Raw genomic sequence first — 11,476 nt, 5'->3', positions numbered from 1 at the left:
CAATGTACAGCTATATTTACTTTTCTTGTATTCTTGGTTTGACTTTCCAGTGCTGTAAAACATCCCAGCAAGCATCATTTCACCATTTTGGTTAACTATAGGCCCAATATAGTCCCACATGAGTTACCAACTTCTAACCAAAATATGGCAAAGTGTGACTTTGGTTAAAAAAAGCTTGCGAGATGTATGGTATTTCATCATGTTAGCAAGTCAACAGTAAAGAGTTTTGATTTATTTACTTATTTAATTACTTTCATATATTTTGGGCTATGGTTAGAGATTTTCACTGATAGCCCAAATGCCTTGTTGTAGACATCTGGGCGTGTTTGGACGCTATTAGATGTCTTTTAAATTGCTTGCTGGGATGTGATGTGATACATACAGTATAAGCCGACGGTAGGCTACTAAACATTCTCAAAGAAATCCCCAAAGTTAAATTCACAAAGTTGACCACAGGTTTTTATCCAGTTTATCTTCACTGCACAATGACTGTGGAAAATTGTCCTAGTCACACACATACAACCATATATTTTTACACGCTTTCATGTCGAAGTTTTGCTGGTCCTGAATTCATCTTCTGCCTTGAGTGAATTCTTATCTTGGGAGACTTGGGTGACTCTCTTGGCACATTTTTCCACGCCTCTATGTTTCACAGTGACGGTTTGACAGCCGATTTCAAAGCTTGTAAATCCCCCAGAATGCCGTTTGCCTGGTGCTTTGAGTGGGCATGTAGCATCTGCACGTAGACAAACAGCCAAATAGACACTACAGCCCAAGGAGAGAGAGCAGGAAGGAAGGATGAGGGCTTTGTTGGCGCTGGAGGGGGCAAAGGGGTGATGGGGGCAACACATCACTCCCCCAACTCCTGACAGCTCACTTGCCGGAGGGATGTGGTGCAGGATTGGAGGGTGCCCCACATTAACACTCCTACAGATCCGTTACCCTCAGCGTGTGGATGTACACACACAGTGCACACACTCAAGGGAACAATCCTACTCATCTTCAGATCATAAACATGAGAAAAATGAAAGGCTGGAATGATTCTAGACACTTCTCTCTGTTCATCTGTATGTCAGAAAGTCTGTTCAAAGTTTTGCCTCTGATCCGAATTTGCTAGGGTGCATAACCCCAATGGATGAGATCATAGAAAATAGCCAAAGTTTCATTTATTTATTTATGACTCCCACAGTGCGATTCTTGAGCTTGGGCTGAACTGGACATTGGTCCATGACTTAGCTGATGTTTGCCCTCACACAAAAGTGACAGTCCTGTGCAATTTGCTAGGAATGGCTGGATTAAAATATGACCTTAAGGGTTTTGCACTTTCTCCATAGTGTTGGTCAGTTTTAAGGTCAGTGGTTCCTCAAAGGGTTTTGCAATATAAATAAATAAACCGTCATACAATATAAATAAACTGTTTTTTTTAGATAAAGATTGTCTGTATCTAAAGCCAGGGGCTTGGATGAAGTCATCATGTGTGTGTGTGTGTGTGTGTGTGTGTGTGTGTGTTGTGGGAATCTGCCAACAAAGAAAAAGCTTAAACTCACTATGTATCTGATGGCGAGGTTATCGATAGGGTAAGTGGATCAAAAAATCAGTAAAAATGGAAATTCCCTACCATGACAGAAGAAAAACTGACAGAGCTCGGATATAAATGTGATCTTCTTCAAAAAAATTGGATATTGATTATTAAAGGGGTCATATGATCCGATATAATGTTTTTGAAGTAATAAAAGCTGTTTGTGCATATCACTCTCAGAAAGAAAAGGTACATGAAGCTACAAAAGTTGTCACCGGGACTGTACCTGAAAGGTACATATTGGTACCTCTAAGTTACCCGTTGGTACCTCAAAGGTACATTTATGTACCTAAATACAGTGGCGGCCGGTGACTTTTTTCGAAGGCGCTTGATGCGAAGTTTGTCACAACATGTAGCCCGTCATGTGTGTGGTTCGTAATTTCAAAATATGTGTTCTGCGCGTTGAGTGATCCTACGTGCATCACGTGTCTTGTCAAAATAAGTGCCTGCTGCAGACGCGTCTAAAAGGTTTATGATAAAAGAGACGCTTGCGTTTGCCAGATACTCGTATAACTCGAGTTTACTGTTAAGGGAGTGTCTTGCGTGTATTTTGTGAACGTGAGTGTCTCTTTTATCATAAATGGTTTTGACACGTGTGCAGCAGACACTTATTTTGACAAAACATGTAATGTACATGGTTCACATGACGCAACAAACACATTTTTTGAAAACACGAGCAACACACATGACACTCCAAACACATATTTTGAATTTGCGCCCCTCGGATGAGCGGTCACGAGCCGCCACTTCCTAAATGGTAAAATTAGGACCTTTTTAAGAGGTACCGTCCCAGTGATAAAAATCACAAAGATTGAGTTCTCAAACCCAAAAATATATTCTTTCTAAAAGTGAAGGCTTATTCATGCCTTCCTAAAATGCTTCATTCAAACACACCCCCACATATTTACGGCACTGTGTGGGAAGATTTGCATAACACTGCACAAATGTATACGCAAAGAAAGAAGGCGTATTTTTTCTCTCTGTCGTATTGTTGATGTTGTGTCATGGAGACACGTGCTTTGGGAGCAGATATTCTAAATATGGGAAGGTGCGTAACATTTCTGTCGCACGCTTGAGGTATTCAGCCAATCACACTGCACTCGATAGCTGGCCAATCAGAGTACACCACGCTTTTTTAGAATCAGGGGAGTCATGCACCAATTTTTTTTCTTAAGGTGGCACAGTGTGCACAACTCACCGAATTTTGTGCATACATCAAACGAAATATTATAGGGCTTTCAGTCTTTTCCATGGCACTTACATTTCTAACAATCTGAACACCCCTGCTTTCATGCAAAAACCTCCAAAATAAAAGTGTTGACTAACTTTCATATCAAATACTACTCAATCGGAATAATGATATATTGATATCATATTTACATCTGAAATGGCATGTTTTATTTAAGTTTTAATAAATGACTTGTTTAATTGTGTCATTATTCCATTTTGCACAACTGCATTAAACATATAAAATTGACTGCGCTGTCTGCAACGCCTGCCGCCAGAATAAAGTAATGTAATATGATCAAAACACTATCAAAATGGCGAAAATCTCCAAAAAGTGACAAGGATACAGCACAGAATTGATGATACTGTGCAAATTAAACAGATTAAAAGTCAAATAACAGATGAATGGACGCTTCTTTGATTTTGAGGTTGCATGCAAAATCCATTAGGCTTAAAAAAACCAAGGGGGCACGTGCCCTCTTAGTTAGAATAGGCATGACGCCTCTGTTCAGAACGATGCAGCTTTGTAAAAATGTAAGTGTTTCAGAAAGGTCGGGCATAGAGGAGCAACAATTATGTAAGGTGTGTGAAAAATAATGTGTCTTTTGAACCTTAAACCACTTAAACACATTGCATAACAACAAATACACAAAATAATGTTCATTTTAGCATAGACATATGACCCATTTTAACTGAATGCTCTCGACATGTATTAAACGTTCATCAAATGTTCACTTCAAATCCACTTAAGCCCGGCATCAGGCAATTCAAAAATACTGGTTCGTTGGTAAAGCCCATTAAGATTTGAATATAGAATGCTAATTTACAAAAAAAATGTGTCAGACGCACTTAGAGGGTTTTGCATCAGAGCTCTTCAATTGTTTGTGTATGTGTGTGTGTTAAGGAAGGCTAAGGCGGTGACCTGAGGGCTACAACCATCTATCAGTCAGTGCGTGACTGCGTGTGAGTCAGAGACTTTTTAATGATGAGGGAAGAGAGCCTTAAGAGCTGTGGAAATGTCGCGTTTTAATGGCTGAACTCTTTTTGGTTGATTTGGCCCTGGGTTCTGTAGGCATGAGCATAATGATGTGAAATCCATTTAAGAGCTGGAAAGAAGCAGCGCTCGAGAGGAAGTTGTGAGTGCTGCGCCACACACATACATACTCACAAGACTTTAACACTTTTAAATCCTGTTTTCAACCTAATAAAGGCTTAGCACAAGCCCGCAGCCGGAGAAGTTTGTGACAATGCAACAAATACAAACCTCTGTGAACCTCTATATTTCAGCGACCTGTTACCTTTTTGCACCGCTGGAGATACAGATTAACATGTAAATAGCACCGGGTCTCATTTCACATGCCTGCTAACCTGTAATGATTTTTTGCTGGACAAATCTCACGCAACTCCGGGTTAACATGTCGGCGTAGGCAGAATTTAACCAGTTTAGTCATGCCTGCTAAGTCAGTTACACGCCCTCTGTAAAGGTTCACTGGGGAAACATTTGTGGGAAGAAACAGGACACACAAGTTATAGATAGTTTGCATGGAAACTGTAAGTAAAAAATTGTCAATAAATGGACTGGGGCAGTACCCTTTAAAGAGGTCCCAACATGTACTATTTAAGTACATATGGGTGATTCTCACGAAACCATTGAAACACCACGGCACTATTAGATCAGAATTAACACAATACTGTGTTCTACCTTGCACAATGTGTGATTTCAACATAAGAATTTATAATTGGAAATTTTATCTCATTTTCTGCTGAAATTCTCATTACCGCAATGTGTCCGGCTGTGTTTGAACATGCGTTATGTTGTAATTTAATCAAATTAACACAAAAATATTAAGAAAAAAAAAAATAAATGGATGTTTTGCTAGACTACTTTAGATGACAGAAAAAATATTTACTGAATATTCATGTATAATAATAATAATAAAGAAAAATTAGGAAAATTATGTTTCCATGCCTGATGTTCTCATCCTCCGCAACACTTTTTGAGAACAGTTTAAGCACACATACAGAATTTTAATAAAGTTTGATTTTGAGTGACCAAGCACATGGACCAGTTACTTCAAGATGGCTACCAGGTAAGATCATTTTTTTACAGTTAATTTGAAATATTGTCTTGTCAGAATGCTTACACGACATTTTGATTATCATTACCGCAACAGATGCTTATTAAATGTTAATTTAATTAATAGAAGCATAATACTTTGATATTAAATGCATGTGCAGAATCTCCAAATTATGTTCTTTCAGGTTTGTCATGTCATTTTGAAAATATGTCAGGGTTGATGTTTTCTGACGTTTGCGGTAATGAGATTTTTTAGGACAAATTTTTTTAATTATGTTACAAAAAGTGTTAAATGATAAGTAAAAGTTTTTAAATTAATGTTCCCATTTACTCCAGACTTTGTTTTTCAATGTCTGGTGGGGAAAAAAGTAAATTTAAGCAATTTTTACATTTTCATGCTTGACATTTTTAAAACCAAGTTTTCGTGAGAATCACCCATATATGTATACATTACATGTAAGCAATAAGGTACGAGAGGCTGTGCTGTATCGTGAATAAGTAACGGCTGAAGGGCGTTGTTAGGCACGACGCGAAGCGGAGTGCCTGCAACCCCTTCAGCCGTTACTTATTCACGATACAGCACTTGCCTCGAGTACCTTATTGCTTTTATAAAACGGTTACCACGCAATATTAAAGTAAAAAAAAAAAATATTAGTGCAACTTTCATGAAGTTAAATCAATAAAAGCATTCCTTCCGCTAGAAAAAATAGTCCCTGACTGCGAACAACAACATGAAAGCTCAAATAAAAACAACAAACTGTTCTCAGACTTTGTCTCATTATATGTTTATGTGTTGCTAAGGGTGTTGCTAAGGGCGCAGTGATATTAAATAGAACCGTTGGGTGAAACGGTCATAGCAGTGTTTTATTGTGAATAAAGCACACCTATTGACCAATCAGAATCAAGGATTGGAACTAACCGTTTTATAATTACTAATATGCACTCTTTGCTACCAATATGTACCTCTGAGGTATTAATATCAACTTTTGAAGTTAAAGTAAATGAGCGCTTTTCCACAGTGACTTAAAATAAACCAAAAAGCACGAAAATTGGATACAAAATCATATGTTAAACTTAATTTACTTAATTCACTTAAAGTAGCAAAAAGTAACACACAGTTTTCACATCAGTGTCTGTAAGAAACCCGTAGGTAATTGGAACTTATTACAATTACTGCTAGCTTTCTAATTTTAGTTAATTGTAAACAAACAACGAGGGAGTATAATAAGTGTGCTAACAAACTACTGTGAAATCTTGGCAGGTAAACACACTGTCAGCGGGTGACAGTTTATGCCTTGGGGACGAAATTTCTAAAAGGAATGAATTGCCACAATAGAAGATTTTAGAGGTACTTAATAAAAGTAGACACTTTAAACGCATTCATTTGTCATATAAATGTAAATCAAATCAACAACTTTGTTTTCTTTGTTTATTAATTATCTTAATATTCTGAGATAATTGTGTACCCAATGATAATTGTTTCTTTAGTACAAGTAATCCCCAAAATATTCAAACTTAGCTGCTCCTTTGATTGTATTAATAATGGGTTTGTTCATGTGCTAGCTAACCTCATTGTTAGTACAGAAATGGTCCTAATCGTGGTATGACAAGTTACTTTAGTTTTACAATATTGGGGCAAATTACATCATCCTGCAACTTCTCATTCCAATAAATGAAAAAATTTGCAACATTAAGTTTTGTACCCTGAAGGCTAGCGTGGCACCATATCTTGGCAGCAGATGGCAAGGCTGGTTTTATTAAACTAAAGAAGCAGCTAACTTATATAAGCAAAACAAAAATCTCATGTAGCAATATATTAATATAAGGAAATGGGTTTTTAAACTGGGAAAACAAATTATCATTTCTAATTTACATTTCCACCAAGTGGCACCCCAGAAGGTTGGCAAGCTCCTGTCCAAACCCTTTTTCCATTGTTAAATATTGGTGATAAAGAGGAATAAATAGATGGTAATAATAAATATTTTATATAGGGTGTATATTTTATAATTTAATGAGAGTTTGGACTCTGGTTTTAAAGATCCCTGGGGCTTGCTGACATTGTTGCCAGTGTCTTGATTGTGAGATCATTTGAAAAAAACAAAACTTGTGCCAGGCACCCCGTTCCCTTTTAAAGCATGTAATACACGTTTATGCTTTCACTCCCCAGTTTTAATTGGTACCCGAGGAGAATTAAAACGAACAGAGGGATAGGCGCACGCACATTGGAGGACCCTAGCAGACTCCTTCCTGTGATCTGAACAATTGTAATTGTGTTGGACTCTAGCTGGGAGTTTTGAAGCGACAGCTTCAGTTCAATTACCGCTGTCAACTTGTCAAGGCTCATCTCGAGGCATTTCCCTTGGCTTATTCTTTCTCTCTCTCTCTCTTTCTCTCCCTCTTTCTTAATCCATCCTTCTCTCATACACTTTTTGCGTCTCTTTCCATCTTTCTCTCTCTGTAGCTCACTCCATCTGTCTCTTTTCTCCAGCATTTGTTTCATCCTGTGCATTATTTCATATCCTGCGGCTGATGTTGTGCCCCATTTGAGTTGTGTGACTTCTTTCACATCTGCAGTATCTCTCTCTCTCTCTCATTACTTTTTAAAATATGCAATTTTTTCTGCTCTTAAATATGCAGCAAATAATATAAAGAATTATTTCCAATGCTTTCCAGTCACACTTGAGTTTAAAGAGGCCTTTTATTATTCAGATGTTAGCTTTGCTTCGAAATCAAAACACAGCCTCTTAAGGGGCAACCGCTGAGAGCAAAACTTATTTGTTAAGATTCATTGATGATTTTAGAGCTCTCCAAATATGCGTAATTAAACTGAATTTTAAATCAGGCGTGTAACTTCTCCCAAGAAGCCGGAGACTAAAACAATGAATGCTAAATGTGCTATAAAAGCCTAGGCCATGTTAAGGTGGTTACTAACGCTTCCAGACAATAGCCTGGTGATGTTTTTTTTTTAAAGATGGTTTTAGAAGAATTATGGACACTATTATACATCTTTACCACTTTACAGATGATCTAAACCTAGTTAGTGAAGGCTGGGAGATCAAGTTACCCTGCTATACACTATTGAGAGACCAGCTTAAAGGTGCAGTGTGTAAATTTTAGTGGCATCTAGTGGTGATGTTGTGAATTGCAACCAATTGCTTAGTCCACTGCTTACCCCTCGCTTTTGAAACACACAGAGAAGCTACAGTAGCCATCACCGGACAAACATGTCATCATCGGAGACAACTTAGTAAAAAAAGTTTGTCCATTAAGTAGTTCTGTAGAAACATGGTGGCACAAAATGGCGACTTCCATGTAAGGGGACCCTCGTGTATGTAGATAAAAACATCTCATTCTAAGGTAATAAACAGATAATGGTTCATTATAAGAGGTCTTTATACACCCCTGATAATATAGTTTTATATATTATTTTGCATTTCTGTCAAGAGATCCTTCTAAAAATTACACACTGCACCTTTAACCCTAGAAATACCAACCCAGTCTCACGTAGTTGCGTATAAATAGCACGAAGTGTAAAAATCATGCAATACATACGCCAAATTCCACTTTGGCGTGCATATGATATGCCAGTCCTTCCCATTCACTGAAACGGTGCATCTTTTTTTGTCGTTTTGTTTATTGGTTTCTCAATTTTTTGCATTTTTTTTTTACAATTTTCGCTTGGGTTTAGGGTAAGAACAACTTTTTGTTATATAAAAATGACATCCTAACCCAAACCCCAACTCTAACCCCAACTCCAAGCGACCATGGCTTAAATATGGACAAAAACATGGAGAAACCTGTATATTAAATAACCTCATTAAGCAAATCTGAAATCTAACCCTAAACCCAAGCGAAAATGGTTTAAAAAACAGAAAAAAATTGAGAAACCAATAAATAAAACGACAAAAAAAGATGCACCGTTTGAGTGGAATTTGGCACATGTATTTCACGATTTTTAAACTTTGTGCTATTTATATGCATCTACATGAGACTGGGTAGGAATAACAGCAAACCAGGCTGGTTTAAGCTTTTTCTCCAGTGGGGAAAACAGATTACATGTAACAGAAAAACGCTTCTTTCTGTTACAAATCCAAAGTGGTAAAGTCAATGACCTGTAGTGCAATTTAAAGAATGCTTTAGCTTGCAATGTTTTCACAGTGTTCGCTGTGAGACAGAAAGCATCCAAATTTGGCCATGTGAGCAGTGACCTCTCAAAAGTGACACATTCTGGGCATTCTGTTCAGTGCTTGGTTTGTCCTCTCAGCTTGTGAAGGTTATGAGCAGATTCCAGTTACTGATTGAGCCTTTTGGGAAGGTTAATCCTATATCTGTGTTCAAGGTTTTTACCCTGCAAACGCTCCAGCGTGAGTGTAAGGTCAAAGAGTCAAACACAGACAGTTTCAAAACACAAACCTCTAGTTTTGAGACTCTGAGCTATGTACGCTGCGCTCAAGACTGTTTGATAGAAAACTCCTCCGGTTTCCCCATCTGCCTTCAGGGACGATTCACTCCATGCTCTTCTGGCTCCCATGATCATCATAGATGTGGCCACCTTTAAATCCCAGATGAGCCGTAGAGTTTCTCTGAGGAAAGACACACACATACACATTCTTTCATATACATCAGCAGTGGAATGAGCAGTAAATCCAGCCTAAACTACTTTGACTTTTGTGCACACACACACAACAGTCAAGACAAATTACAAATGAGATCCCATTAAAATTATAATATAATAATTCCTAGATTTCAGTAGAACTCCTGATTCTCGGGGTTTTTTTGACAAAACAAACATAATTGCTTATGTGTGTCTTCCATAGAGTTTCAGAGGAGATTTCAACAACGTCACAAACACACACTGTCAGAAATAATGGTCAAAATACAGCGGGGAAAATAAGTATTTGACACATCAGCATTTTTATCAGTAAGGGGATTTCTAAGTGGGCTATTGGCACAAAATTTCCACCAGATGTACCCATCAAGCCAAATATTAAATTCATACAAATAAATCAGAACATTTAAGTATACAAGTTGAGTCATAATAAATAAAGTGAAATGAAACAGGGAATAAGTATTGAACAAATACTTTATTTAATACTTTGTAGAAAAGCCTTTGTTGGTGATTACAGCTTCTAGACGCCTCTTGTATGGAGAAACCAGCTGTCTGCATTGCTCAGGAGTGATTCTGGCCCATTCTTCTACACAAATGGCCTTTAAATTTTGAAGGTTCCTTGGGCCTCTTTTATTAACTTTAATCTTTGATATGAGCTTTTTGTGTCAATAGCCCACTTAGAAATCCCCTTACTGATAAAAATGCTGATGTGTCAGATACTTATTTTCCCCAGTTGTCACTGGGTTGATACCTTATCAAAAAGTACAGCTCCTTGACATGGCGGCAGCAGCAACAATACTACAGCCTGAATTAAAGTTGCACCTTCTTTCTTTGGTGTTATGCTAATCTTTCCACACAGTGACTTAGATATGTGGGGGCGTGTTTGAATAAAGCGTTTTTTATTTTAGGAATATCTCTTTGTGTTTGAACACTTTAATCTTTGCGCCTTTACAAATCTTCTATTTGCGCAAACAGCTTTTAACATTCCAAAGACAAAGGAAAACATGAAATCGCATCATATGACCCCTTTAAAGGGGACATATCATGAAAATCTGACTTTTTCCATGTTTTCCAAAGTGCTGTAATTGGGCTTGTATCAACCTAGAAAATGTAAAAAATATCAACCCAGTAGCTTGAAACCATTCTCTGCAAGCATGTGAAAAATAGGTAATTGAAATTTGGCTCCTCTTATGATGTCAGAAGGGGATATTACCACCCCTTAATCTGCAATATCCAACCACAGCACTGCCTTTTAGTGCAGATATCAACTCATTTGCATTTTAAAGGACACACCCAAAATGGCACATTTTTGCTCACAGCTACAAAGTGGCAATTTTAAAATGCTATAACATATTATCTTTGCAACATGATCTCACAAAGTTCCGTGGGATAGTGACGGAATTTTGTGCTCATTTTTCCGTGGCATTCTCACGGATCTTCACATTTTTCCGTGGCCCTGCTACGGACCGTCTTTTTCCGTGGCATTCTCACGGATTGGTTACTCAACTGCTTTTTCCTGTTTTCAAACCATTTTCACTTCGGTTTAGGGTTAGATTTGGTGTTTGCATTAGTATGTCACTTTAACTATTGGTTTATACTATTTTTTTCTGATTTATTCTTTTATATTTTGTCAACTTTAAACAATTGTCACCTGGCGTTGGGGTTAGAGTTGGGTTTGGGTAAGGATGTCATTTCATGTAAATCTAACCCTAAACCGAAGCGAAAATGGTAAGGAAATAGGACAAAACAGTTGAGTAACCACGGAAAAAGACAGTCCGTAGCAGGGCCACGGAAAAATGTGGAGATCTGTGAGAATGCCACGGAAAAATTAGCACAAAATTCCGTGACTATGCCATGGAAATTCGTGAGATCAGGTTGTATCTTTATGGTATTTTGAGCTAGAACATAAACATACTCTGGGGACACCAAAGATTTATTTTACATCTTAAAAAAGTCATGTAAAATGTCCCCTTTAAAGTGACTT

Source organism: Misgurnus anguillicaudatus, chromosome 16 (assembly GCF_027580225.2).
Source record: "Misgurnus anguillicaudatus chromosome 16, ASM2758022v2, whole genome shotgun sequence".
Taxonomy (NCBI): domain Eukaryota; kingdom Metazoa; phylum Chordata; class Actinopteri; order Cypriniformes; family Cobitidae; genus Misgurnus; species Misgurnus anguillicaudatus.
The sequence above is the reverse complement of the archived record's forward strand: the minus strand, read 5'-3'. Positions refer to the sequence as shown.